The 27580-nt window shown below is 43.3% G+C and overlaps 1 long non-coding RNA gene and 1 other non-coding gene across 2 annotated transcripts; one reads left to right on the plus strand and one right to left on the minus strand.

Annotated features, from left to right (window-relative positions):
- The first annotated feature begins 5063 nt into the window (after nt 1-5063).
- Nucleotides 5064-7458, plus strand: LOC131499949 (uncharacterized). Its single transcript, XR_009256120.1, has 3 exons — nt 5064-6092; nt 6558-7087; nt 7361-7458. It is a non-coding gene; the product is annotated as an uncharacterized LOC131499949 (long non-coding RNA).
- A 10886-nt stretch (nt 7459-18344) lies between these two features.
- LOC131500530 (U2 spliceosomal RNA) lies at nt 18345-18536 on the minus strand. The gene has a single exon (XR_009256340.1). It is a non-coding gene; the product is annotated as a U2 spliceosomal RNA (small nuclear RNA).
- Between the last annotated feature and the right edge of the window lie 9044 nt (nt 18537-27580).

Raw genomic sequence — 27580 nt, forward strand, 5'->3', positions numbered from 1 at the left:
TTTACCGTGTTGGCCATGTTCTAGCCTATAATGCAAATCTCAACAAACCTGAAAGGACTAAATAATGTGCACTCTTGTTCTGTAAGCCGACATACACTAAGTCCAGGACAAAAATTAGCTAGAAAATCTGTAATTCTGGGAATCAAGAAGTAAATTATAAATACTACATTGTTGCAGACCTTGAGTCTGGAGTTCTCTCATGTTCAGCAAGAGAGCAGACACAGAAATGAACACGAGAGAGGCTAATGTCTGGGAGGAGACAAGAGCCCTGAGTAAGGTCCTTTCTCCATATTAGGATCAGAAGGACTACATATATGATGGTCATGCCGAAAGACAATAAAACAGTTATCATTATTCATGTGTGTGAGAGAAAAGGGGTTCCAAAGGTATGCGATGTTAGGGGTGAGGGTCAAGACAAATCAACGTCTTGGTGCCAAGCAGGCAGCCCTTCACTGCTGGCACCGTATTTGTCTACCTTAACTTTTCTAGGGACTAAGGTGAATGGGGCATGCCACCTCAGGCTTAACAAGGCATATTTCTCGCTAGCAAACCTGGGACGCTTTAGCCCTGCAGCCGCGGCTCTCGGCCTCTACCAGTTCTTGGAGGCTTTCGTCCTGTGAAAGCGGCTTTCCGCCCTAAGCCTTGTGAACCCATTGGTGCAAGTTCAGAGAATTCTTAAACTTATCCCCCCACATTGCATGAGTCAAAGAAGAAATCGTTATTTTTCCAACTTTGCATTCTAACAATTTTTAAGTATAAAAAGGTTGAAAGTCTAAATAATGATGAGGCCTATGTACCTACAAAATAGGTTCAGCAACTTCACCATTTCGTTATGTACCTATTTTCCATTTAGTTACCTACCTGTTTATCTTTTCAGAATCCTCTGGTCATAAAGATACTATCACATCTATATTATCATCCAACCCCTACATAATCAAAACATCATTACTAAACCTAAGAAATTAAACAGTGAAAGTTAAGCCACTGGGGATTCCCTAAGTAATAAGAGCCATAAATGTGTACACCAGGAGACTTGGCTGCCGCCTGGCGACAGGTCACATTAACATGACTAGTCCCATTTGGGCCTGGGTCTCCACTTTGTCGTTGGGAAGATGACAAGATACTCTTCCTGCGTGTTGAAGAAGCATTTAAAGCCAAGCCTTTATGTGACATCTCCAACCCAGATAGGTTGGAGGCGTCCAGGTGAAGTATACTGTTCTTTGATGGAGTAACTTGAACTCTTGTTTCCCAGGATGTGTCACAGACTGTGGAGTTTGGGGTAGGGCTGGTTGGTATGATCAGCGGAGCCTGGCAGACGATTCCAGAAATGCAGTAGTTCCGATCTGCACTTTTTCTGGCTTTAGCATTGGCAACAGTTCCCCGGCTCTGCTGCTGCCGGGCGCCTCGGCCACGTGCAGAGCTCCCCCGCCGCCCTCCACTGGGCCCTCTTTCTCAGGGTCAGGCACGCAGCCCGCCCTCACAGTTGGCTTTCCCCTCCTACTGGCCCCGGTGTCTCCTTTCCCTTTTCCTCTTCCACAACCTCTATACGAATACCCTAGAGTTACCTCTCTTCAACGCACGGGTCTACTGTGTCCCCCAGAGCCCGCTGCCCATCATCAGAAGTCTCGGATTCCGCTACCAACCCTCCTGCTGGAGGTGCCCACCCGGGAGGCGCTGGGCATCGGACGCGCTACTGAGCATGCGTAGCGGCTCCCGGAGGCGCGGCGGACAGGACGCGGTACTGAGCATGCGTGGCGGCCCGGGAGGGCTGCAGAGGCGCGGGCCTGGAAGCGAGGGAGCGACACAGAGCGGGAGAAGTGAACGGAGGCCTCAGACCCGCATGTATTTCAAGACAAGCGCTCCCATTGTGAAGCCGCTCAGTGCGGGCAGCAGCATTACTTGCCGTGTATCCACGGCCCTGAATTCCAGCGTTTGGGAGGATGCGGCCCTCTTATGTCCGCGTGCCCAAGAGTGAGCAGCAAAGGTGGTCGGCGCGGGGTGCGCCGGAAACGGAAGTGTCGTGTGCTGTTCTTTTAAACCTCGGGTGATGGGCTAAGTCTGTAGTGCTTGCTTAGAGGGGCGGCGCCTAACAGTGCTTGGGCAGGGTGGTGGTGCGGTCAGTAGTTGGTGAAGGCAGCCTGGGGGCATCTGGCGATGGGTTAGGGGATCTGTGATGAGTGAGGGGAGAGGAGGCTTCGGCGTGAGAGCAGGTGTCACGGGAGTACGTCAGCGGGGCTTAGGGATAACTCCATGGGGTCTTTTTTTTTTTTTAAGTTTTTATTTACTTTGAGAGAGAAAGCGCAAGCAGGGGAGGGGCAGAGAGACAAGAAGATTGTGCACTGTCGGTGCAAAGCCCAACACGGGGCTGGAACTCATGAACCGTAAAATCATGACCTGAGCCTGAGTCTGCTGCTCAATGAACTGAGCCACCGGGGCGCCCCTCCCTGGGGACTTTTGGTGGTCTATGTTTGTTTGGCTGCGAGAGTCCGCGATAACTTAAATGCCGTGGGTTTTTGAATGGGGTGACTTGGTTCAGGATAAGATAGAAGAGTGGGCTTGAGTGATTGTGATGTGGGGAACAAAGGCAAAAGAAAAAATTAAATTTCTTTATAACTTACAGCCCATTGGCAAGTCCTTGAAATAGGCAGAGTGACTGTTTTCCAAGAGGTCAGCTGCCTGGATGTTGACACTTTGCTAAGGGCAAAAGGCAATCTTAGCATTATCCCAAACCCCCAGGATCCTGTGCGCCTACTTAAAACATATAGAAATTCCTTTGGAAGCTTTCTTTATTTCTACCTCCCAAGATGCATGTTAGCCATCATTCTCTAAGTATATGGCCCACTGATTCACAGCTGAAGGGTCTCATGACTGAGGGTTTACTAAACAGTCATTTATTACTGGTTAGTCATTTTCCTAACCACAGCTACCCCCTCAAGGTCCTGGAAACCTTGTTTCCAAAATTCTTGGAGGCTTGTGCTGTCCCTAATGCCTTTAGGAGTCTAGTGCAGCTCTCTTCCTGCCCACGTGTCCTGTCCAGTGCTTTAATAAAGCAGTTTTTTTGCACCGACGTCTCAAGAATTCTTCCTTGGCTCTCATCTCCAAATTTCAAGATTTCCACATCAATTGGACAGCCTTATTTATGTTTGTGATTGGGTAGCTTGTTGGGGTATGCACAGGTCTGAGAAGTGCAGTGAATTGGGAAGGTCTTCATGGACAGAGGGTTTCAGTAATTTGAGTCCACCACCTGGGAAAATGGGAGAAGGCTCTTTGGCGGTATGATTCTCACAGCTGACACACAGTTTGGTCCATCATATCCAATCTCCTACTCAAGGTCCGTTTTCGACTCCCCTTTGACCTCAAGTCCTACTCTCCTTTTATTCTATGAAAAATGAAAATACTTTGAAGTGATTAGATTAATCTGCAAACTATGTGTGTTATGAAAGTCAAAAAGCTTCTGCCTTTTTTACTTTTGAGTTTTGTAAATTTCACTTGAGTATTTCCTTTGTGGTTGATCATGACACAGGTAGTGAGAAACAAGCCAGTTCCCCATCCCCCCATATATGCTACCTAGAGATAACAATTGTTAAATTTTCATTATTTTTTAAGGCTTTTTATGCATTTTGAAAAGTTATTAATTGAACAGTTTCTTAAAACTAAGTTTGTCATGTATGCATTCCCACATTCTTTTAAATTTATTTTTTAAGTTAAAAAATACTTTTAGTATTCCATTAAGTGAATGTACAATGGAATTTTGACTGGTGTCACATTAAAACCCAGGGACACTTGGGTGGCTTAGTTGGTTGAGCCAACTTGATTTCGGCTCACATCATGATCCCAGGGTTGTGGGATCGAGCCCCATGTTGGGCTTTCTGCTGAACGTGGAGGCTGCTTAGAATTCTCTCTCTCCCTCTCCTGCCTTCTCCCTGGTGCTCTCTCTCTAAAAAAAATAATAATAAAATTTAAAAAGAACTAAACATAAATTTGGGCAAAACAATCTATACTTTAAAAAAATGTTTTTTGTTTATTTTTCAGAGAAAGAGATAGAGTGCAAGTGGGGGAGGAGCAGAGAGAGAGAGGGAGACACAGAATCCAAAGCAGGCTCCAGGCTCTGAGCTGTCAGCACAGAGCCCGATGAGGGGCTCGAACCCATGAACTGTGAGATTGTAACCTGAGCCAAAGTTCGACACTTACCCGACTGAACCACCCAGGCACCCCTACTTTTAACTTAATACAAATTGGTCTCTCTCTCCAGCTCCTCAAGAAAATTTTCTGGTTTAATTACGTGCTGGATATTTTTGTTGTCTTTAATAATTTTTACTGTTGTTTTAGTCATCAATGTAACTTGAATTTTCTGAAATGTTTTTCATTATCTTGATGTTTTTTTATTTAATTGTTGTGGTGAATTATGTTTATTGGCTTTAGGATTTTTTTTAAGTTTTTATTTATTTTGAGAGAGAGAGAGAGCACAGGTGTGTGAATGTGAGCAGGAGAGGGAGAGAGAGGGTGAGAGAGAGAATTCCAAGCAGGCTCAAGCAGGGGAGGGGCAGAGAGAGAGGGAGATACAGAATCCAAACCAGGCTCCAGGCTTTGAGCTGTCAGCACAGAGCCCGATGCAGAGCTCGAACCCACAAACCATGGTGTCATGACCTGAGCCAAAGTCGGATGCTTAACTGACTGAGCCACCCAGGTGCCCCCTAACTTTAGAACTTTATTTTATTAAAAAAATTTTTTTAATGTTTATTTATTTTTGAGAGAGAGAGCACAAATGGGGAAGGGGCAGAGAGAGAGGGAGACCTAGAATCTGAAGCAGGCTCCAGGCTCTGAGCTGTCAGCACAGAACCCGACGAGATCATCACCTGACCTGAAGTCAGATGCTTAACCAACTGAGCCACCCAAGTGCCCCAACTTTAAGATTTTAAATAAACTCTGTACTCCTGGGGTAAATACCCTGATGACATCCTAACTTTAGGATATTTTAACTTTTAGGGGCCCTAAGTTTAGGGTTTTTTTTTTTTTAATGTTTAGTTTTGAGAGAGAGAGAGACAGAAACAGAGCATGCATGAGAGGGGAAGGGGCAGAGAGAAAGGGAGACACAGTATCCAAAGCAGGCTCCAGGCTCTGAGCTGTCAGCCCAGAACCTGACACAGGGCTGGAACCCATGAACCACGGGATCATGACCTGAGCCAAAGTCAGACACTTAACTGATTGAGCCACCCAGGCACCCGTAACTTTAGGTTTTGAATCAACTTTGTACTCCTAGGGTAAAACCCTTGATGACATCCTAAATCAGCTTCTGCTAGAATTGATTTCTCCTCCTCCCTCTCCCCGTTATCCTCCCCCTTCTCTGCCCCTCCTCCTCCTGGTGCAAAGGGATGGTTTGGTAAAGCATGGGGACAGGATCTGTGGGCAGAAAGAGCTGCCGATTTATTATTCTTTTACATAGTGTCACTAGTGTTCATGTATGAGATTTGCCTGTAGTTTTATTCTCTTGGACTGTTCTCAAAACTCAGTTTTTACCAGTTATTGTATGTTTCCCAATAGACTATACTTGTGAAGTTGCACGTTTTAATATATATTCAAAGACTCAAATTTTAATATAACTATTGTACTGAGACAGTAAAAACCTTGGGAACAAGCCTCTATGCCCCTGGGAAGCTCCGTGCTGGCCATTACCACTTCTCTTGCAGAGCAAGACACCAGCTAAGGATCAGAGCAAACTAGTCTGAGACACAGTGTCTGCCAGATTTGACCTTTTACTGACTTTTGCCCTCATTATAATAGTAAAAATCACATGCAAGGGGTGGAGATTTTAACATGTTAGACACATGACACATGAAGAAGTGTGACCTTTAATTTTTTTTTAATGTTTATTTATTTATTTTTGAGAGACAGAGACAGAGCACGAACAGGAGAGGGGCAGAGAGAGAGGGAGACACAGAATCCGAAACAGGCTCCAGGCTCCAAGCTGTCAGCACAGAGCCTGACGTGGGGCCCAAACTCACAAACCATGAGATCATGACCTGAGCCAAAGCTGGACACTCAACCAACTGAGCCACCCAGGCGCCCCAGAAGTGTGACCTTTAAATGCACGGGTATAAATAACGTTTTCCCACCTAAGTTTCTTTAAAAACTTTCCCTGACCTCTCCTTGAGCTCAGCTTGAGGATTCCTCCCTTAGTGCTGCCTCCCTTATGCTCGAGCATAAGCCCCAATAAAGCCTTCCCTTGTGCTTTAAATTCTGGGTCCAGCCTCATTTCCATCGTTGCTGGAAATGGACTTGAGTCTGGTAATGGTACGTGGGAAAGTCATCAATCCATAAGTATGCTTAGGATGTCCTTGGGAATATTAATAGCATCTCAGCCTTGGACACTGTATTTCCAGAGCCTTTGGATTAAACCAAACACTTAAGGCTATTTTTGTTCCCAGAAGCCTGATCAGAATCAGCAGAAAGCCTAGCCTGGAGTTCCATGTGAGGATACGGCCTCGACAATAAAAGCAGAGATTCAGGGCCTGGAGTTAACATGCCATCTAACATAAGTATTCCCCTTAAATCCACAGGTCTCACTTTCTGGGAAAAGATTACGTAATGTGAGGACGTAGCATTCCTGAGTAAGAGGTGCCTTGTCACTGACGGTTCTCTTGACCGGAGAGTTCATACCAAGATTCAGAGAAGAGCTGGAAGAGTCCTTTGGGCAGATGTTGGACTCACTGGCCATTTCCCAAGAGCAGCTGAAAATGACCAAGTCCTAGGTGAGCTGTCTTTCCAAAGGATTTGGGGAGATTTCTAAGAATGTGCACAATTTTGAGAGCAACACTATGTGCACATAATAGTCACGTGGGAAAAAGCATGGACGAGAAGATAGAAGATTAAGACACAGCCAGGTGGAGCCTACATAGATCGTGGGTGAGAGCGCTTAACGTTGAAACATTGCCGCGTGAACCATACAGTCCAGAGCAGGGTTGCTGATTTTCCGCTGGTGCGGATGGCAGCCGTAATCAAAAGAGAAACGGGCATTTTTATGAAGTACATTTTCCATTAAGACAGTTCCTCACAGTCAATAAATGCTTTCTGTCACTTAGGGAACAAGGTCTTCATCAAAAACCAACACTTAGTGGGGCGCCTGGGTGGCTCAGTCGGTTAGGCGTCCGACTTCGGCTCAGGTCATGATCTCGCGGTCCGTGAGTTCAAGCCCCGCGTCGGGCTCTGTGCTGACAGCTCGGAGCCTGGAGCCTGTTTCAGATTCTGTGTCACCCTCTCTCTCTGGCCTTCCCCCATTCATGCTCTGTCTCTCTGTCTCAAAAAAATGAATAAACGTTAAAAAAATGTTTAAAAAAAAAAAAACCAACACTTAGGCAACAAGGTCTTCATCAAAAACCGGAAGAGTCGCCAAAACTCCGTATCACCAGTCCCTCCTCCCTCTCTTATTTGAACCCACTTCAGTTGCTTTTAATCCCCTCCTTCCTCCAAAAGTGGTTTTTATCAGGATCCTCGGTGACTTCCTGTTGTTAAATCCCATGCTCAGTTTTTACTGGACCTTCCAGCAGCATCTAACATTGTCGATACTTCCTTCTTCCTTGAAGTACTCTTGTCGTTTGGTGTTCAGAACGCCATGCTCTCTCGGTGTTTCTGCCTTATTGGCCACTTCTAGGGTTCAACTTCTTTTTGTAATTTGTCTTGTCTCCCAATCCTCTTATCTTGTCTCATGGCTCATTCCCTGCATCTTTTGTGTCTGTACTTTCTCCTTAGTGCTCTTGTCTGGTGTCACAGTTTATTTATTTATTTATTTATTTATTTATTTATTTATTTTTATTTTATTATTATTTTTTTAATACATGAAATTTATTGTCAAATTGGTTTCCATACAACACCCAGTGCTCATCCCAAAAGGTGCCCTCCTCAATGCTCATCACCCACCCTCCCCTCCCTCCCACCCCCCATCAACCCTCAGTTTGTTCTCAGTTTTTAACAGTCTCTTATGCTTTGGCTCTCTCCCACTCTAACCTCTTTTTTTTTTTTTCCTTCCCCTCCCCCATGGGTTCCTGTTAAGTTTCTCAGGATCCACGTAAGAGTGAAACCATATGGTATCTGTCTTTCTCTGTATGGCTTATTTCACTTAGCATCACACTCTCCAGTTCCATCCACGTTGCTACAAAAGACCATATTTCATTCTTTCTCATTGCCACGTAGTATTCCATTGTGTGGTGTCACAGTTTAAACCGCACTCATGCCGATGGCTTCCTCTTTCTGTCTCCAGCCTGCACTTGTCCGCCAAGCATCACCTCCTGTACCTTACTGCCCCCTTGACATCTCTAAGGTGCACATCTCTACAGGTGCGTCCATTTTGCCATTTACCAAACCAAGCTCTGAATCTCCCCTGAAGCCTGTTCCTTCCACAGTTTCCCTCTTTCAATGAATAGCTTCTCTTAGCTTCTCAGATGAGGGGTCAGCAAACTTCTGTGAAGGGCAAAATAATAAGCCTTTGTGGGCCAGACAGTCTCTGCTGCAACTATTCAACTCTGCCACCACAGCACAACAGCAGCCATAGCGGACACATCTCCACTTCTCGCACTTTCATCGGTCTCTGTGTTTCCCATCATGCGAGGGCAAATCCTGTTGGTTCTGTTTGCAAAGCCGAACTCAGATCTGTCGCTCTTCCTTGCCACAGCACTACCCTAGTCAGAGCCATCGTCATCGGTCACTTGGACCACTGCAGCTGCCGCCTCACTGTTCTTGCTCACGTTCTTGCTGTGTCACAGGCTCCTGTCCAGACCCTTGGTATTTTCTTATAAATTTTGTTTATTTTTTAAAACAGTATTTTAAAATTATTTTTTTATTTTAGAGACAACTCGCAAAGGGTGGGGCAGGGGGGCAGAGAGAGAGAGAGAGAGAGAGAGAATCCTGAGCAGGATTCCGTGCTTAGTACAGAGCCCGCCACAGGGCTCAATCCCACAACCCTAGGATCATGACCTGAGCCGAAATCAAGAATCAGACGCTCAACCAACTGAACCACCCAGGAGCTGCTCTTGTAAATTTTAGAATCAGCTTGTCGGTTTCCAGAAAACACCTACTAGAATATTGGTTTTATTGCATTGGCTCTATTAATTTGGGGGATAATCAACATGCCTGTACGGTGGAATTTTCTAATCCAAGACACGGCATATTCTTGCCTTTATTCACATTTTCTTTAACGTGTTTCAATAGAGTTCTATGGTTTTCAATATTGAGGTCTTGCACATCCTTTTAAGAATTATTTCTAGGCAGGGGTACCTGGGTGGCTCAGTCGGTTGAGCGTCTGACTTCGGCTCAGGTCACGATCTCACAGTCTGTGGGTTCGAGCCCCGCATCGGACTCTGTGCTGACAGCTCAGAGCCTGGAGCCTGCTTCGGACTCTGTGTCTCCCCCTCTCTCTGCCCCTCCCCTGCTCATGCTCTGTCTCAAAAATAAATAAAAACATTAAAAATTTTTTTTTAATTAAAAAAAGGAATTATTTCTAGGCATTTGCTGTTTGATACTATTATGAGTGGATTATTATTTAATTTCATTTCCTAGTAGTTGGCTACTGTTGAAATACAGTTGGTTTACTAATACTGATCTTATGGTCAGTGACTTTGAGAAATTCATTTATGAATTCTAATAGTTTATAATTCTTACGGATTTTCTACTTTCCAAATCACGTCCTCTGTGAATAATAAATTTCTTCCTAATTCTTTTGCCTCTTACTTCTTTTTCTTGCCCACTTGCACTGGCAGGGCCTTCAGTACCATTTGAATAGAAATGGTGATAGGCATCCTTGCCTCATTCTTAACCTCCGTGCAAAGACTTTTAATAATTCACCATTAAATGTAATGTTTGCTTTAGGTTTTATATGGATTTTTTTTGAGAGAGAGAGAGAGAGAGAGAGTGCACATGTGCAAACAGGGGAGGGGCAGAGAGAGAGAGGGAGAGAGAGAATCCCAAGCAGGCTCTGCATTGTCAGCATGGAGCCCGATGCAGGGCTCGATCTCACAAACCATGAGATCATGACCTGAGCCAAAGTCAAGAGTCAGACACTTGACTGAACCACCCAGATGCCCCTATGGATATAATTTTTTCAGATTAAGGCAGATTACTTATATTCCTAATTTGCTAAGTGTTTTCATCATTAAAGGGTGTTAAATTTTACTATGTGCTTTTTTTCTAGTATTTTTTTGATGTTTTGTTATAAAAAATTTCAGATGTACAGAAAAGTTGAAAGAATTTTACAGTGAACACCTATATACCAACCAACTAAATTCTATAATTAATGTTTTACTTGCTTTATCAGCTATGTGATACTGTGATTCATGAGAAATATGCATTTGGTCATTCAGTCAACCAAAATACATTTTTCATGTATATTTGGTCTTATCCACAGTTCCTGGCTCACAGCTCCCCAGATCCTTGGAATTTCCTAAATACTGAGAGTGATAACAGTGTCTTTTGTTACGTGAATGATGACTTCTTGGAAGCCTCCAAGGAAGAGGTTGGTTGCCAGGAGAATCAATCATGTGTTGAGAGGGTTGGAACTTTCAGTCACATCCCCCTGACCTAAGGGAATGGGAAAAGGGTAAGAGATTGAATCTGTTGCCAGCAGCCAGTGATTTAATCAGTCATGCCTATGCAATGAAGCCCTCATAAAAACCCAAAAGGAGAGTGTTTGGACAGCTTCCAGGTTGATGGAGACTGGGGAGGGTGGTGCACCTGGAGAGTGTGGAAGCCCCATGTCCTTGCCCCATACCTGGCCCTATGCATCCCTTTCACTTGTCTCTTCCCTTGTTAAATCCTTTCATAGTAAACTCTTATTCTAGAAAGTAAAATGTTTCTCTGAGTTCTTTGAGCTATTCTAGCAAATTAATTGAACCTGAAGCAGAAGTTTTAGGAACCTCTGATTTATAGCCAGTCAGTCAGCAGTACAGGTGACACCCTAGACTTGTAACTGGGATCTGAGGTGGCAGAGGGGAAAGGCAGTCTTGTGGGACTGACCCCTTAAAGTGTGGAATCTGATGCTATCTGCAGGTAGATAATATCAGAATTAAGCTGAATTGTAGGACACTGAGCTGGTGTCCCAAGAATTGCTTATTGTTTTTATGAGGGAACCACCCCTCTGCCATGTTAGAAATTGGGTCTCAGAATACCAAAATATTTGCTTTTATTTAGCCATCCCTTGCTCCCTTGTTTTTTTTTTTAATGTATTTTGAAGTAAATTTCAAACATTAGGGGGTGGCTGGGTGGCTCAGTTGGTTTAGCATCTAACTCTTGGTTTCAGCTCAGGTCTGATCTCACGGTTCATGAGTTCAAGCCTTGCATTGGGCTCTGGGCTGACATTGTGGAGCCTGCTTGGGATTCTCCCCCTCTCCCTCACTCTCTGCGCCTCCCCCGCTTGCTCTCTCTGTCTCTCAAAATAAATAAATACACTTAAAAGATATATTTTAAAAAAATTAGTAAACTTCCCCCTAAATACTCCAGCATGTATATTATTAACTAGAGTTTAATATTCGTTTATAGCACTTTTATTTATTTTGAAGTAAAACTCATATACAACCAAATATACAAATCTTAGCAAACCATTCAATAGTTTAGACATATGTGTGCTCACTGGTGTGACATGCTTTCCATGGATCCATTGTCATGATGATAAGACTTTTATCCTTGGGGCACCTGGGTGGCTCAGTCGGTTAAGGGTCTGACTCTTGGTATCAGCCCAGGTTATGATTTGCAGTTCATGAGATCAAGCTCTAGGTTGTGCTCTGCACTAACAGCATGGAGCCGGCTTGGGATTCTCTCTCTCCCTCTCTCTCTGCCCCACTCATGCGCGCTCTCTCTCTCTCTCTCTCTCTCAAAAATAAATAAATAAATATTTTTTATCCTTGGTTCTGTCAATGTGGTGAGTTACACTGGTTGATTTTTGAATGGCAGGATATTTTTAATGAGCTGTAAGTTTCTTCCGTGGGTACAAGGCAAAATTAGATTCGCCAAACCTCGGGTATATAATGTATTGGGAAAATGATCATAATAAATCCATGTGCATTTTTTTCCATACCATTGAGTGAAAAGTCACTTGAAACAATGTGTCATTACAGGTAACACTCACCTGAGGATGCGGCCGTGCACTTCACATCAGAGGACAGGCAACGACTGGATGTGGTCCAGAAGAAGCCGTACTGGGTTGTAATGTTGGAAACTTACAGCAACCTCAGGTCAGTGGGCAAGGACTATGGGGAACCCCAGTCTGTTGCCATTTCTTTTTTAACTGCTGGAATTTAGAAGCTCTCTGAAGTGTTTAATGTCTTTGAACTTAGGATTTATAAATGATAGAGCCTTTGTGTCTGTCTGAACGTGGAGAGAGGATCATGCTCTCGCCTCCCAAATTAAAGTTTTTCATGGGGCGCCTGGGTGGCTCAGTCAGTTGAATGTCCAACTCTTGGTTAAGGCTCAGGTCGTCACCTCACAGTTCATGGGTTCAAGCCCCACATTAGGCTGTGCACTGGCAGTGTGGAACCTGCTTGGGATTCTCTCTCTCTCTCTCTTTCTCTCTCTCTCTCTCTCCACCCCCCCCCCCCCCGCCCCTCCTGCCCTGGTGCTATCTCTGTCTCTCTCAAAATAAATAAATAAACTTAAAAAAATTTTTTTTCACTTTGCTGAGGTGTTGACTCTGAAACAGCCCCTTCCTACTTCTTCAGAGGTTCTGAAGATCAACCTCTTGGCACCGTGTTTAGCCGTGATCAAATTGTTAGGCTTCCCGACTAGCAGCGGTCCTCCAGCTGGAGCAGGGAGCCATGGATGGCAGAGGGGGAAGTCAGTAGTAAGGACCATCTGGGGGAGTGGATAACAGCCAGGTAGATGAGTGAAAGCCTAAGGAGCTATAACTTTTTTTTAATTTATTTTTTTAATGTTTCTTTATTTTTGAGAGAGAGAGAGAGAGAGAGACAGAGTGCGAGTAAGGGAGGGGCAGAGAGAGAGGGAGACACAGAATCCGAAGCAGGTTCCAGGCTCTGAGCTGTCAGCACAGAGCCCGACGTAGGGCTTGAACCCAGGGACTGCGAGATCATGACCTGAGTGGAAGCCGGATGCCCAACCGACTCAGCCACCCAGGCGCCCCAGGAGCTAGAACCTTTGACAGGTTATTTTGAGGACATTATTTAAAAACCCTTGAACCTTTGGGGCTCCTGGTTGGCTCAGTTGGTAGACCATGTGACTCTTGATCGGGTCATGAGTTCAAGACCCACATTGGGTGTAGAGATTACTGAAAATAAATAAATAAGCTTCCAAAAAAAGGAGATAGGCCATTATGTCTTTGCACTCTGTGTCAGATCTTGGCCTCAACTAGGACCCAGCTCTCTTGGTTATTCTTCGTTTCCAGCATCCTCACTCTTCATCACCAGTACTGTTCATGTTGCCTTCCTCCTACTCAACATCTCACCTCTGGTCAGAATTAAGCTTCCAGATACACATGAATTTTTCCCCTTTACCATGTCCCTCTGCTTCCCTTCTATTTTCTCTTCTTCTACTGGATGCCTCTAACTTGTTTCCTGATTAAAAATCCTCATTTGTAAGGATCCTTGATCCTCATTGTGAGAGTTGGCCTCTTCCACTGCCTAATTGTATACAGATTCATCGGTCTCCTTCCTAGAAGATGCCTAGCAAGTTGATGATGAGACAGACTGGCTCCAGGAAAACTCTGACAAACTTAATCTATGGCAAGGCACCAGGAATGTGACGTATTTGACAAAATGCCTCACCTGAGAAAAGACTTTGATCAATTTGATTCAAATGGGAAAACTTTGAAACATAATTTAGATTTACTTTTCCAGAACAGAAATTATATAAGTGAAAAAGCTAAGAAGTTAAATCTATCTGAGAAATTGTTTTTCCATACTATGCATAAAAATGCTCATTCTGGAATTAATTGCTGTGAATATGATTATGGAGAAGCTGTCAATAAGATGTCATGCCTGAATATAAGTCATATAGAAATGAGATTTTATAAAGGTAGTAAATGTCAAAGATCCTTTAACCATGTGCCGTAACTCCTTCTACACCAGAGAAGTCACACAGGACAGAAACCCTATGGATACAGTGAATGAAGAAAAATTTTCTCCCAGAAATCACAGCTCATGGTACACCAGAGAACTCATACAGGAGAAAAAACATATGAATGTGACAGATGTCTCTAAGCTTTTATTCAGAAGGTAGAGCGTATTTTATATCAGAGAACTCACACAGGAGAGAAACCCTATGAATGTAATGAATGTCAGAAAACCTTCATTAGTAAGACACATCTTGTTAAGCGTGAGAGAACTCATACAGGTGAGAACCCCTGTGGCTGTAAGGAATGTGGAAGAACTTTCTCTCTTAAGTTTAGTCTCACTTTACTTTACAAAACGGGTACTGCAGAAAAGCCCAGCGAATGCAGTCATTGTCAGAGAGCTTTCATCCACAGGTCACAGCTCATTGAACACCGAAGACAGCACACTGGAGAAAAAACCTTTTCATGTAAAGAACACCAGAAGGCTGGGAATGCAAGCTGGTGCAGCCACAAACAGTATGGAGGTTCCTCAAAAAACTAAAAATAGAACTACTCTATGACCCAGCAATTGCACTACTAGGCATTTATCCACGGGATATAGGTATGCTGTTTCGAAGGGACACATGCACCCCCACGTTTATAGCAGCACTATCAACAATAGCCAAAGTATGAAAAGAGCCCTAATGTCCCTCGATGGATGAATGGATAAAGAAGATGTGGTATATATATACAATGGAGTATTACTCAGCAATCAAAAAGAATGAATTCTTGCCATTTGCAACTACGTGGATGGAAGTGGAGGGTATTGCTAAGTGAAATTAGTCAGAGAAAGACAAATATCATATGACTTCACTCATATGAGGACTTTACGAGACAAAACAGATGAACATAAGGGAAGGGAAACAAAAATAATATAAAAACAGGGAGGGGGACAAAACAGAAGAGACTCATAAATATGGGGAACAAACTGAGGGTTGCTGGAGGGGTTGTGGGAGGGGGGATGGGCTAAATGGGGAAGGGGCATCAAGGAACCTACTCCTGAGGTCATTGTTGCACTATATGCTAATTTGGATGTAAATTTTAAAAAATAAAAAATAAAATTAAAAAACAAAAAAGAATGCCAGAAGGCTTTCATCTGGAAGTCAGAGCTCACTGTATATCAGAGAGTTCATATCAGGGAGAAGCCTTTCTGCTGTAGTGAATGCCAGAAAGCCTTCAGTTCCAAATCAACACTCGCTATACACCAGAGGACACACACGGGAGAGAAACCCTACAGATGCAGTGGTTGTGGGAAAGTTTGAAGTCACAACTCATTGTGCATCAAAGAACCTACACAGGAGAGAAACCCTGTGAATGAAGTAATTGTCAGAAAACCTTCAGCCATAAGTCCCCACTCATCATACACGGGAGAACCCACGCAGGAGGAAAGCCCTGTGTATGTAGCGAATGTGGGAAACCTTTCGCCTGGAAGCCTAGTCAAAGTAGGCATCAAAGAACACATACAGGAGAGAGACCCTACAGAGGCAGTGAGTGTGTGAAATCCTTTAGTGTCAAGGCACACCTCAGTAGACACCAAAGAGGGCAAAATCAGATGGGTATGGTGAAAATGAGGAAGCCTTTAAGGAGGTCATTCCAGCATGAAATTGCAGGCGTATGGGAGAGAATTCTTTTTTTTTTAATTTTTTAAAATGTTTATTTATTTTGGAGAGAGAGAGAGACAGACTAGTGGGGGAGGGGCAGAGAGAGAGGGAGACACAGAATCTGAAGCAGGCTCCAGGCTCTGACTGTCTGTCTGTCTTTCACACAGACGCAGGGCTCGAACCCACAAACCGTAAGATCATGACCAGAGCTGAAGTCTGGCGTTTAACTGCCTGAGCCACCCAGGTGCCCTTATATGGGAGAGAAGTCTTATGGTGACTAAGAAGCTTCCACAAGGATGTTTACTTTTTTTTTTTTTTTTAATTTTTTTTTTCAACGTTTTTTTAAATTTATTTTTGGGACAGAGAGAGACAGAGCATGAACGGGGAAGGGGCAGAGAGAGAGGGAGACACACAGAATTGGAAACAGGCTCCAGGCTCCGAGCCATCAGCCCAGAGCCTGACGCGGGGCTCGAACTCACAGACCGCGAGATCGTGACCTGGCTGAAGTCGGACGCTCAACCGACTGCGCCACCCAGGCGCCCCAAGGATGTTTACTTTTATAGGAAGCTAAAATGAGAGAGAAATCTAGTGCAGTAAATAAATATGACAAAATCGGGGCTCTTGGGTGGCTCAGTCAGTTAACCGTCTGACTTCGGCTCAGGTCATGATCGCTTGGCTTGTGAGTTTGAGCCCCACCTTGGACTCTGTGCTGACAGCTCAGAGCCTGGAGCCTGTTTCGGATTCTGTGTCTCCCCCTCTCTCTCTCTGCCCCTCCCCTGCTTACACTCTGTCTCTCAAAAATAAACATTAACAATTTTTTTAAAAAAATATGACAAAATCTTCAGTAACAACCTGTAGTGCGTTGTTCATCAGGAAAATGCATACATGGGAGAAACTGAATTTAGCAAATGTGCAAAAGTTTTTCACACAGAAGTGTTAGCAGGCACTTAGGAGGCTTAGTCGCTTAAGCGTCTGAGTCTAGATTTCGACTCAGGTCGTGATCTCGCAGTCATGGGAACGAGCCAAGGCCCGCACATCCAGCTCTGTGCTGGCTGTGGGCCTGCTTGAAATTCTCTCTCTGTCTCTCTCTCTGTCTCTCTCTCCCTCCCTCCCCCTCTGCCCCTCCCCAGCTTGGGTGTGTGTGCATCCACTGTCTCTCTAATAAATACATAAATAGGGGTGCCGGGGTGTCTCAGTCGGTTGAGTGTCTGACTTTGGCTCAGGTCATGATCTCATGGTCCGTGAGTTCGAGCCCCACATCGGGCTCTGTGCCGACAGCTCAGAGCCTGGAGCCTGCTTTGGATTCTGTGTCTCCTTCTCTCTCTGCCCCTCCCCCGCTCATGCTCTGTCTCTCTCTCTCTCTCTCTCTCTCTGTCAAAAATAAACATTAAAATTAAAAAAATACATAAATAAAAATGTATAAAAGAAGTGGTGTGCACTCATTATACAACAGAAAGACAGCCACTGTGAATGTAGTAATTTTGTGAAAACTTTCAAGAAGTATAGGTCATTTTATATCGGAGAAACTCATATGGAAAAGAAATTGTACAAGGGAGGGAATGTTGTAGTATTTTGACTGAGAAACCAAATTCTGGATGCATCAGAGAGTTTACTCCAGAGTGAATCATAGAAGAGTAATAAATGTGAGAAAAACCTTTTGTTGAAAGTCATAAGCCTGTGGTATTAGAGAGTTTACACTAAGGAATAACTTCGATTGCCATAAAATGCTTGAAAACCTTTTCTGATTATGAAAAAAATGTGTACAGACAATACATATAAAAATGCAAACCTAGGGGCGCCTGGGTGGCTCAGTCGGTTGAGCGGCCAACTTCAGCTCAGGTCACGATCTCGCGGTCTGTGAGTTTGAGCCCCGCGTCGGGCTCTGTGCTGACAGCTCGGAGCCTGGAGCCTGTTTCCGATTCTGTGTCTCCCTCTCTCTGACCCCCCCCCCCCCCATTCATGCTCTGTCTCTCTCTGTCTCAAAAATAAATAAACGTTAAAAAAAAATGCAAACCTATGAATGTATTAAGTGTGGGGATGACTATACCATGAATAAACTTCATTGTGTGTAAGATAATTTATATTTATGAAAAATTAAGCCAGGTCAGTGAATTGAGGAAATCATTTTCTCTAGAAATAATTTTGTAAAGTCATGTTCTTGCTGTGAATACCATGTTGATAAAATATTTCAGGGGTGCCTGGGTGGCTCAGTTGGTTAAGTGTCCAACTCTTGATTTTGGCTCAGGTAGTGGGATCAGGCCCCATATCTGGCTCTGAGCTGACAGTGCAGAGCCTGCTTGGGATTCTCTCTCTCCCAACCCCTCCCCTGCTCATGTTCTCGCTCTCAAAAAAAAAAAAAAAAAAAAAAAAAATATATATATATATATATATATATTTCAAAAGGCTTTCAGTAGGAAGAAGAGATGGTATGAGAGTTTTTAAGTGTGTGAGTAAATGGAATATTCAGAATAAGAGAAGAAGTCATCAACTATTTCAACTCTATATCTATGTGTTACTTCCTAAGAGTATCAGCCCAAGTTGTAGGCTTAACCGATTGAGCCACCTAGAGGCCCCCAAAATAAAGAGGAGCCCAGGTGGCTCAGTCAGTTAAGTGGCTGACCCTTGATTTCAACTCAGGTCATGATCTCACAGTTCTTGAGTTCGAGTCCCACATCAGGCTCTGTACTGACAGCATGGAGCCTGCTTGTGATTCTCTCTCTCTCTCTCTCTCTCTCTCTCTCTCAAAATAAATAAACATTTTTAAAAATTAATTAAAATATAAATAAATAAAATGGTACAGACAAGTTTCTTAGATACTACACTTGATCTTAGCCAAAAGGCCGAGAAGCAATGACAAGTTTCTTAGAGAGTTATATATAGTAAAGCTATAAAGGTTAGAGGAATGCTAGACACAAAATTTAGGAAAGTAGTTACTTACGGGTATAAAAGGGGAATTTGGTCAGAGAAGGGCAAAGACAAAGCTTTCATAGCATTGGTAGTGTTCTCTCTCTTAAGCCTGGTGGTGAATGGGAGTCTTCACTAATTTTTTTTTCTATCTTACATGTATATAATAGTCCTTTGTATGAAATACTATAATTTCATAAAGTACTAATCTGTGAATAAAATATCAACACATCACCTTTTTTTGTTTTCACTGTGATACCTGATGTAGAAAATGTTGGGGTTCAGAGCTGATGGCCAAGAAAGCATTCTTGAGATGTCTTCGGTGCAAAAAGGTGGTTTTATTAAAGCAGGATCCATGGGCAGGAAGAGCTACACTGGGTGACTTGTATACTTTCTTTTTGGTTTAAAAAATTATTTTTAATGTTTATTTATTTTTGAGAGACAGAGACAGAGAGACAGAGCGTGAATGGAGGAGGGGCAGAGAGAGGGAGACACAGAATCCTAAGCATGCTCCAGGCTCTGAGCTGTCAGCACAGAGCCTGACACAGGGCTCGAACTGTCTCTTGAACCAAGAGATCATGACCTGAGCCACCCAGGCACCCCTATACTTTCAAGTTGGGAGGGGGTTCGAGATAGCACAGGTATTTTGGAAAAAAAGGTTTCCAGGACCTTGAAGGAGCGAACTATTGTTACAAAACGTCGTTTATTACTGTCTAATAAAACTTTAGTCATGAGACCCTTCTGATGTATATCAGTGGGCCATATGCTTGGAGGATGATTGCTAATATATATTTTGGGTATAGAGACAAAGGAAGTTTCCAGAGGGATTTGTGTATGTTAAAGTAGACTTACGGGGGGGGGGGGGGGGGGGCGGGCAGGTGGGCTAAGATTGCCTTTTGCCCTGAGCAGTATGTCATCATCCAGGCAGCTAAGCTCCTAGAGGAAGGTCACTCTGCCTGTTTCAAGGACTTGCCAACGGGCTGTAGGCAGTGATGAAATTTAATTTTTCATTTGCCTTTGTTTCCCACATCAATACCTACTTGACAAAAAGTGTCTAACCCAAGTACTTGTGATCAGTACTTAACTATATTTGAACAGTAAGATTTCACAGTGTCTTTCCATTTTTATCATCATAGGAATTTCATGAAGTGCCTGACGATAATGTCACAACACCCTTATTATACTAGTCACATACTTAAGAGAATTTGGGACATTTTGGAGCAGTAAAAAATAATTTGGCTTCATTTTTGTTTCACTGCAAATTTCCACAAGACAAAATCATTGGAAACCAAGCGTTTTATTGTTTTAAAGCAATAAGGGTGTGCCTGTCTGGCTCAGTCAGTAGAGCATGTGACTCTTGATCTCAGGGTTGTGAGTTCAAGCCCCACAATGGGGGTAGAGATTACTTAAAAAAAAAGAGAAAGGACATTGCAGAAAACATAAGTGAATATACCACAGTTTATCCACACACCTATGAATACACTCCTGGGTTGTTTCCAGTTGGGGGCTATAATAAATAAAGCTAATATGGGGGTGCCTGGGTGGCTCAGTTGGTTGGCCTGACTTCAGTTCGGTCATGATCTTATGGCTGGTGACTTTGAGTCCCATATTGGGCTCTGTCCTTACAGCACAGAGCCCACTTCGGATCATCTGTCTCCCTCTCTCTCTGCCCCTCCCCAGCTTCTGTTCTCTCTCTCTCAAAAATAAATATTAAAAAAAATAATAAAGCTACTGTGAACCTTCTTATAGTCTTTTTGTTGAAATATGTTTTGGGTTTCTTTGGGTAAATATCTAGTATCTGAGGAGCTGTTTAAAATATGTAGTTGTAGGGGCGCGTGGGTGGCTCAGTTGGAAGCATCAGGCTTCGGCTCAGGTCATGATCTCACCGTTTGTGAGTTCGAGCCCCACATCGGGCTCTGTGCTGACAGCTCCGAGCTTGGAGCCTGCTTCAGATTCTATGTCTCACTCTCTCTCTCTGCCCCTCCCCTGCTCATGCCCTGTCTGTCTCTCTGTCTCTCTCAAAAATAAATAAACATTAAAAAAAATTGGGGGCACCTGGGTGGTTCCGTTGGTTAAGCATCCGACTTTGGCTGAGGTCATGATCTCACAGTCTGTGGGTTTGAGCCCCATGTGGGGCTCTGTGCTGACAGCTCAGAGCCTGGAGCCTGCTTCGGATTCTGTGTCTCCCTCTCTCTCTCTGACCCTCCACTGCTTGCTCTCTCTCTCTCTCTCAAATATAAACATTAAGCAATTTTTTTTAAATATGTAGTTTTAGGGGCACCTGGGTGGCTCAGTCATTTGAGTGTCTAACTTCAGCTCAGATCATGATTTCATGGTTCCTGAGTTCAAGCCTCTGTGCTGACAGGGCAGAGCCTACTTTGGATTCTGTTTCCCCCTCTCTCTCCCCTTCCCCCACATGCGTTTGTTTTGTATCTCAAAAATAAGCATTAAAAAACATTTTTAAGAAATAAAGTAAAGTAAAATATGCAGTTTTGTTGGGATCTAATTGACATGAAACACTGTTAAGTTTATGGTGTATCACACAGTAGTTTGGCTTACATATATTGTGGAATGATCACCACAGTAAATTGACTTGTCCATCATCTATCATCTCTTAGATGCAATAAAGAGAAAGCAAAAAAAGAAAAAAAAATGTTTTTCCTTGTAATGAGAGCTCTTAGGATTTAGGCTCTTAACAACTTTCAAGTACCCTGTATGGTAGTGTTCCCCGTCATCATCATGGTGTATGTTGCTTCCCTAGTTCTTCCTCATCTGGGAACTGGAAGTTTGTACCTTTGACCACCTGCCTCTGATTCCCCTGCCCCTGTTCCCACTGTTGGTCACCAACAACCACTGTTGGTTGATCTCTTTCTCTAGGAGTTTGATGTGTTTTTTTGTTTTTAGATTCCACACTTAAGTGAGATCAGACAGTACTTGTCTTCCTCAGATTTGTTTCACTTAGCATAGTGCCTTTATTTTATTTTTTTAATTTTTTTAACTTTTTTTTTTTATTTATTTTTGAGACAGAGAGAGACAGAGCATGAACGGGGGAGGGGCAGAGAGAGAGGGAGACACAGAATCGGAAGCAGGCTCCAGGCTCTGAGCCATCAGCCCAGAGCCCGACGCGGGGCTCGAACTCGCGGACTGCGAGATTGTGACCCGAGCTGAAGTCGGACGGTTAACCGACTGAGCCACCCGGGCGCCCCTCTTTTTTTTTTTTTAAGAGGTGTGTGTGTGTGTGTGTGTGTGTGTGTGTGTGTTGCATTGACTACAGATTCAATTTCTTTTTTTTTTTAATTTTTTTAATGTTTATTTATTTATTTTTGAGAGAGAGAGAGACAGAGCACGAGCAGGGGAGGAGCAGAGAGAGAGGGAGAAACAGAATCCGAAACAGGCTCCAAGCTGTCAGCACAGAGCCGGACGCGGGGCTCGAACTCGCGGACCGCGAGATCTTGACCTGAGCTGAAGTCGGACGCTTAACCGACTGAGCCACCCAGGTGCCCCGCGTAGTGCCTTTAAGGTCCATCCTTGTTGTCGCAAATAAATGTTGTGGACATTATGGAAAGTCCACTGTGGACTTATGGAAAAATTGCCACAGGTGGTATTTGGGGAAGATATTTGGGGGAGGGTGGGGGAAGCTGGGAATTCAGGGGCGAACAGTATACAGCAGTTATAACCTATTTTCTTCAGCCTAGTAACAGTGAGGGGTGAGGTGAGGGCCAGTCTCTTGAATACACATTTGGATGGATGAGGATATCCTGGATTTCTTGGAAGGTTGTTTGTTTAGGGGCCGCAGAAAACTCAATCTGGAGAAGCTGACAGAGAGGTAGGTGAGTTAGGAGTCTCTCCCAATGGGGGTGAAGAAATGAGATTCTGCCAAACTTCCTCTTCCTTAATTGTGCCAGAGCTCCAAGTAACCACTGGGTGGGGTTTGTGTTCTTTTTTTTTTCTTTTTTCTTTTTTAAAATTTTTATTTATTTTTGACAGAGCATGGCGGTGGTGGAGAGAGAGGGAGAGGGAGAGAGAGAGAGAATCCCAAGCAGGCTCTGCACTGTCAGGACTCTAGTGAGGCTCAAACTCATAAACTGTGAGATCATGACCTGGGCCAAAGTCAGATGCTTAACCAACTGAGCCACCCAGGCGCCCCCATTGGGGTTGTGTTCTAACTCAAGTTTTCATTAGCTCTTGAACAAATAAAATAGGAGTGGCATCAATCTCAGGTCAGGCCCAAGTTGTTTTGCTTGCTGTCTCTTTGATCTCCCAGATTTCTCTCTTCTAATGAGCCCAATTTTAGATAACATAGCTCTGATATGAATAGGATGCCCTACTTCAGACTGCCTGGATCCCAGAAGCCAAGAGGCTTCTTTAGTGTAAAGGGAAAGGAATGAATTCATTTTTTTTAATGCCCCCCCCTTAAAAAAAAGTTTATTTATTTATTTATTTATTTATTTATTTATTTATTTATTTATTTAAATTTTTTTTTTCAACATTTTCTATTTATTTTTGGGACAGAGAGAGACAGAGCATGAACGGGGGAGGGGCAGAGAGAGAGGGAGACACAGAATCGGAAACAGGCTCCAGGCTCCGAGCCATCAGCCCAGAGCCCGACGCGGGGCTCGAACCCACGGACCGCGAGATCGTGACCTGGCTGAAGTCGGACACTTAACCGACTGCGCCACCCAGGCGCCCCAAAAGTTTATTTATTTTTTGAGAGAGAAAGAGAGACAGAGCACAAGCAGGGAAGGGGCAGGGAGAGAGGGAGACACAGAATCCGAAGCAGGCTCCAGCCTCTGAGCTGTCAGCACAGACCCCAAAGCGGGGCTCGAACTCACGAGCCACAAGATCATGACCTGAGCTGAAGTTGGACACTTCACCAACTGAGTCACCCAGGTGCCCCTACCATTACATTGAGTTAATTGCTTTTGCATTTTCCAAGGCATGTTTGTATCCCCATTACTGAAGGTTTTGCTATTAAATACATAGTTTAAAAATCTAAAAAGAAAAGAAAATAAACCTAATCATGTGTACCTAAGTAGTAGAGTTTAATTTTGCCTTTTGGAAAACTGCACGTAAAAAAGAATATAACAGATCTATTCTGATATCTGTGGCTTTTTCATTTAGCGTGATGATCTTAAGATTGATCCATGTTGTACAGACTACTTCAGTTATCTTATTGTATAGTAATTCATTTTAGGAATATACTGCAATTTTTTAAATGTTTACTTATTTATTTTTGAGAGAGAGAGAGAGACATTCAGAGTGCAAGCAGGGGACGGGCAGAGAGAAAGGGAGATACAGAATCTGAAGCAGGCTCCAGGCTCTGAGCTGCCAGCACAGAGCCCGATGCAGGGCTTGAACCCACAAACTGTGAGATCGTGACCTGAGCCGAAGTCAGACGCTTAACCGACTGAGCCACCCAGGCACCCCTGCAATTGTTTATCCTACTGTTGATGGACATTAGATTTGTTTACAGTTTGGTGCTATTATGAAATATGTACGTATTTTATAATCTTGGACACACACTTGTTCAGCTGTGTTTTTCCCTTACCTACGATGTATGTGCCCTAGTGTCCATAGGCACACATTTGTTGGTAGGGCATTTATGCATTTATCTAGGAGTGGATTTGTTGGGTCATAGAGTGACTTTTAAAAGACTTTGAAGTGGAAAATGGAAACATATACAAGAGTAGTAAGCTTCAAAAGTTGAAAACATTCTGCTGATCTCTCACTGATTGCCTTTTTTTCTTCTGGGGATTATCTCTAATCAGATATCATGTGTCATGTCATTTTCCCTGTAAATACTTTAGTATGTATCTGTAACAGATAAGGGTTTAAAAAGACTATAGCCACCATTACACCCAACAATTAACAATAATTTTTAAAAATATATTAGGGTTCTCCAAAGAAACAGAACCAGTAGGTTGCATGGGTGTGAGTGTGTGATTTATTGTGAGGTATCCACTCGCATGATTATGGAGGCTGAGAATTTGGAGTTGGAAAGGGTGAGGAAGATGTCTTCCTGATTAGTAACTTGTTAGCTGTTCCTGAGAACCTCTCCTTTTAGAATAGAATTACCTCACCCCCATCTGCCATTTCAAGACCAAAGCAGCTCCAGAGGATCTCAAACAAGATACTGTACAGCAACCTTTCTGTTAAGATTTATTTTGCTGGGGCGCCTGAGTGGCTCAGTCGGTTGGGTGACCGACTTTGGCTCAGGTCATGATCTCATGGTTCGTGAGTTCAAGCCCCGCATCAGGCTCTGGGCTGAGAGCACAGAGCCTGCTTGGGATTCTGTCTCTCCCCCTCTCTCTGCCCCTCCCCTGCTCATGTGTTCTCTTGCTTGTGTGCTCTCTCTCTCTCAAAAGTAAATAAACATTAATTTTTTTTTTTTATTTTGCTAACTTAACTGCCCACATTGCCCTTCTAAGAGCTGCCTCACCACCCCATAAGAAGACCATTTGTTCTTGGGTGTGGACTTTAAAGATATATCTGTGTTTCCAAGATCTGTTACTGGTTCTTAGTCGGTTCTCTTGTAAAGAGAACACTTATTCAACTGGTAATCAGCACAGGAATCTGATTGTACACACAGCTACCAGGGAGCTTTGTGAATGAATACAGATTCCTGCATTCTGTATCAGACTCTGTCGATCAGATGGCTTGGTGCTGCAGTGACCTAACCCATATTTAAAAACATACCTCCCCAGGTGATTCTGATGGAACAGCATCAGTTGTAGATCCTTATTTGGGAAACAGTTACCTAGATGGTATTTGGAGCTGGGAGAGCCAGGAGATGGAAACACAAGGAAAAAACACAGTTGCTCAATCTTCAGTGTCCCAAGATTATGAAACATTCACACAAAGTCCCTTTTTATCTAGTAGCGAGTTTATCTAGTATCTTAGGGTGGGATGAGATACAGGAGACAAGCCCACTCTCCTATCTCTGGAATGAACATTCTGGAATGAATGAGGGGGACTTCCTGGATTACAAAACAGATTTCCTTGTTCAGATGCACTTGGAAATTCACTTTGGGGGAACTCACCTGGAAGAGAATCTGGTTCTTCTAGAGGATCTCTCCCAGTGAGGTTAGGTTGTAGAGCTGAGGAGGCGGCCAGACGCCTGTTTCCTTGCTTAGTTTTCTGGAAGCCACAAGGTGGAGCTCTATTTCTAAGTCTGTTTTCTTTAGCGCTTAAAGGACACCAAAGCTGGGATTGTTCACTGCTGCTTGCTTCCCTTTGACCCCTCAGCTCTCCCTGTCCTAATAAATCCAAATTTAGAGAACTGCAGTGTCTGTATGAATGGGTTGCCCTACTTGAATCAGCCTAAATCCAGAAGCTATGAAGTTTTCCTGGTATGAAGGAAAAGGGATCTGAATTTCCCTGAACTGTTAAAAAAAAAAAAAAAAAAAAAGGAATATAACAAACCTAAGGGCAAAAACAGATAGAAGATAAACATGGAGATTAACATATTTGCATAAAGGAAATCCCCATGTACCACCAGCAGTAGAGATCACAGCATTCCAGAAGCGATCAGCTGCAACATACATTTTCCTGATCAGTTTCTCTCCTTTCTTCCAATTATATAACCACTATCTTGATTATGGCAATCAATTCATCACTTTCCTTCATAATTTTACTGCATAGGTCTGTATCTCTAAACTGTATAGTCTAGGGGCATCTGGGTGGCTCAGTCATTTAAGTGTCTGACTCTTGATTTGGGCTCAGGTCATGAGCTTATGGTTTGTGGATTTGAGCCCCGTGTCCAGCTCTGCACTGATGGTACAGAGTCTGCTTGGGATTTTCTCTCTCCCTCTCTCTGCCCCTCCTCCGCTTGTGCTCGCCCCCTCTCTGTCAAAATAAATAAATAAATAAATAAAAATACAGTTCAACTTTATTAACTAAAAATTTTGAAAACATAAATGGAATGCTGTACATACTGTTGTCTTTTTATTTTGTCTATGTGATAGATTCATGTTGTAGTTTTAAAATATTTTATTGCTGAAGAGTAATTTACTATTACTACACTTTATTCTGTTAATGAACTTTTGGGTTGTTTATAGTTTGGGGCTGTTGTAAACAATTCTACAGTGACCATTTGTGAAAACATGTGCTGTTGACATGAATATATAAAATTTAGGGTATGTGGAATTGCTGGGTATAGAAATCTTTTTTTTTTTTTTTAAGATTTTTTATTTATTTTTATTTTTTTTTTAATGTTTATTTATTTTTGACAGAGAGAGAGACAGAGCATGAGCAGGGGAGGGGCAGAGAGAGAGAGGGAGACACAGAATCCGAAGCAGGCTTCAGGCTCTGAGCTGTCAGCCCAGAACCCGATGTGGGACTTGAACCCACAAACTGTGAGATCATGACCTGAGCCTATGTTGGACGCTTAACCGACTGAGCCACCCAGGAGCCCCTGGGTGAAGGACTTTTGATAACAAGACTACCTAATATTTAGAGTTCTTTCTTTTGCCAATGCATCAGGAAAGTATGTTACACAGTAATGGATATTTGGATTATTTGCAAGTGATTATTTGCAGAAAGCCAAAAAAAAAAAAAAAAAAAAAGCCGAGTATTATTGTAGACTGATTTATGTCAAAACAGAAGCACCAAGCAACAGTCAGAGTGCTTTACTTGAAGTAGAAATTCAAAACCAGATTCATAAAAATGTAAGCTACATGGGAATTTATAAATCTTGTAAACTGCAATGATATGAGGGTCAGAGATCATTTTAGCTAGCTTTAAAGGTTCTCACTTGGGGCGCCTGGGTGGCTCAGTCGGTTAAGCGTCCAACTTCAGCTCAGGTCATGATCTCATGTTTCACAAGTTCAAGCCCCATGCTGGGCTCTGTGCTGACAGCTCAGAGCCTGGAGCCTGCTTCAGATTCTGTGTCTCCCTCTCTCTGCCCCACCCCTAATCATGCTCTGTCTCTCTCTCTCAAAAATAAATAAAACATTAAAAATTTTTTTAATAAAATAAAGGCTCTCACTTGATA

The sequence above is a fragment of the Neofelis nebulosa genome, chromosome 17, assembly GCF_028018385.1.
Source record: "Neofelis nebulosa isolate mNeoNeb1 chromosome 17, mNeoNeb1.pri, whole genome shotgun sequence".
Classification (NCBI taxonomy): Eukaryota; Metazoa; Chordata; class Mammalia; order Carnivora; family Felidae; genus Neofelis; species Neofelis nebulosa.